Source organism: Lolium perenne, chromosome 2 (genome assembly GCF_019359855.2).
Source record: "Lolium perenne isolate Kyuss_39 chromosome 2, Kyuss_2.0, whole genome shotgun sequence".
NCBI lineage: Eukaryota > Viridiplantae > Streptophyta > Magnoliopsida > Poales > Poaceae > Lolium > Lolium perenne.
Genome location: NC_067245.2, coordinates 310,165,699 through 310,168,329, shown reverse-complemented (window position 1 = coordinate 310,168,329; position 2,631 = coordinate 310,165,699). Strand labels below are relative to the sequence as shown.

The following is a 2,631-nucleotide window of genomic DNA, read 5'->3' as shown; positions in this document are numbered from 1 at the left end:
AAAAAAAAAAAAATCCATCAGACAAAGAGGTTAGTGACTGGGTGGACCCACGTGAAAGTGAGAGGGCCAGCCTGGGAGGTGTTGCCCCTACTATATGCACGTGGAGAATTTCTGGGTTACTGAGCTATACGCTACGCCCTGTTGGTCGATGTATATGTGCACTGATTGATAAGACTTATTTTATCTTAGCCCGCCACATAATCTTGATATAACAAGAAAATATGATGTATAATAGATTATTTTTTAGTCTCATCTCTCTAACTAGCACGTCCTAAATATGTGGTGACAGAGACTGTGCTGAGAGATCATATCTTAATTAAGAGAGGACAAACCATTTTATCAACCTTCTCTTTCCTCTATCTCATCATTTATTCTATATATCACTGCTAAGATATAACTATTGTACATGTCCTTATTTGTCCTATGATTTCGCTGAGACACCCTCTGGGTTGCCCAGAATTATTCCACAACGGAAGGCGATTTGCACAAAAATAACCCAAAAGTGAAAGAAAAACACAGACTGACCCTCCGGGCAAACTATTTCATCCATCTAACCCTTTTGTGTGGCACCCCTCCCATGGGCGCCACACATGGCAGTGTGGCGCCCGTGCCTGTGGCGCCACTCTCCCAGCCGACGTGGCGCCCTTGACGCTGAGCTGGTGCGTCGATCCGACGTGGCAGCATGTGTGGCGCCCATGGGAGGGGCGCCACACTACTCTATTTATATAATTTCTGTCTAGAGATAACAGAAGACTGTGGTAGCTCAATCGGATGAAGCCTTTGCTTCCCCATCCCAGGTCATGAGTTCAAATCTCCACACCACCCGAATTTATTTTTATTTTTAAAAATTATGCTAGACATTGTAGTATGTTTAAAACATGAAATCTAGCCTCGTACTGTTTTGTAGAGTTTTTTTTTATCTTCTCTTGCTTGCAAACTAAATAAAATACTCTACAAAACAGCCAGCACCACGGTGATCAAGAGGTACAGGCATGCAGAAAAGATTTACTTTATGCAAGCATAAGCAAGCTGACAAACCTCGCTTACATATCAGCAACGGTCACAATAAATGACTAAATATCTATAGCATATAGTGTTCTAGATGAAACCGCCTTTAAAATAATTTTACAAAACCTCCAGATCACATGAAGGAAAAAAAAGGCGCCCACTTTGGAATCTGACCACCACCAAACTTCAAAAGGCAGGAAGATCGCAACTATAAGTGAAACTATCTACACTTACTGACCTTTGTCAAAGTATAACCACGCATAAGCTCCTCTCTGATCTTCCTGAAGGTACCTTCTGTCATATTAGACACACAGAGCTCCGGTGGAGTACAAGGCATCACTATGGGCATTAAACACCCATCTGGACGCCTACATTTAAATGGCTGACCATGCAGGTCTACTGGAATTTGCCAAGGCCGGTTAGCAAATATCTCAAAGAACATGGTGAACAAACCATTGACAGAGGCATTAGGATATTTCTGACAAACATATGCTGCAAGAATCGCCAAATGAATCCCAGCAAAGAAACCAAGCAGCTGAAAAATGGCATAAGACATGAAACGGTTAGACAAGGTTATAGCTGAATCACAATCAGTAGCGCACATTATTATACCACATACATGGCAATGAAGTCCTCGCCTCCTAGCCCATAGTTTTATGCATCGCAACAGAACTTGGAACGTCTGCATCATAACAATTGACAGATGAATTGTTAATAAACAAAATTTGAGGTGAAAAACAACATCTGAAGTATTCTTGTGTAAAATTAATAATGAGCAATTCTACAGAATAGACAATACAAGAGCTCAAGTAAATAAATTTAGAAAATTGTTAATTCACAAAAACTTCTTTTGAGAAAATTGTAGATTCAACGTACAATTATACAGGTGAAAAAAATGTGACCAAATGTTGGTAAATTAAATAAGAACACATTGTGACCTCAGCATTCGGTACTAGCTGCACAATTTGCTCATTAATGCGAACTCCAGACAGACTCCTCAAGCTCCGTGCATCAAGTCTTCGAAGGAACTGAGGACTAGATAAATTTATAGCCTGCAAGAGCAAGTAAACTCATCAAAATATGGATACTATATTTTCTACATAGTACCATGTGTGCATGAAAATCATGATAAAAATAATTTGGAGGACCATACTCATAACATGTTGATCGAACATAAAGTTGGGAGTAAGTGGTGGTTTCTACGCCTGCTCAACATGAAATCACAACTGAGTACTTGGCTAAGAAAATATACATTTCTACCATGCCACTGTTCGGTTGGGACTAAAGAGTGATCAAAACCTCATTCGCCAGGCGTGCGATCTGAATTTTTTGTGATCTGAATTTCTAAGAGACTACTTGGCACTTTCTACATGATACATTCTTACATATGGTATTTTTGTGTCAGTATACATCTGAACATATATCTGGTGATTTGGGACTCATCCTTGGGGGTATTCCTTTGGTTAGTACAACTACTGCAGTCGGTCAATTGTTTATTGCTGAGAAATTCAGTTACATATATGCTAACTTTTTAGCTGAAGAATTTCGTTCCAGTATATATAATAGGAACATCTGTCGATCTTATTATTCATTATATCATCATGTACATTACACCAGTGCTTA

General features: G+C 39.4%; 1 long non-coding RNA gene across 1 annotated transcript; it reads right to left on the bottom strand.

The window, feature by feature from the left end:
* Positions 1 to 1,251: 1,251 nt before the first annotated feature.
* Positions 1,252 to 2,057, bottom strand: LOC127329614 (uncharacterized). Its single transcript, XR_011751156.1, has 3 exons — positions 1,947 to 2,057; positions 1,628 to 1,690; positions 1,252 to 1,543 (listed from the first exon to the last, which is right to left on the bottom strand). It is a non-coding gene; the product is annotated as an uncharacterized lncRNA (long non-coding RNA).
* Between the last annotated feature and the right edge of the window lie 574 nt (positions 2,058 to 2,631).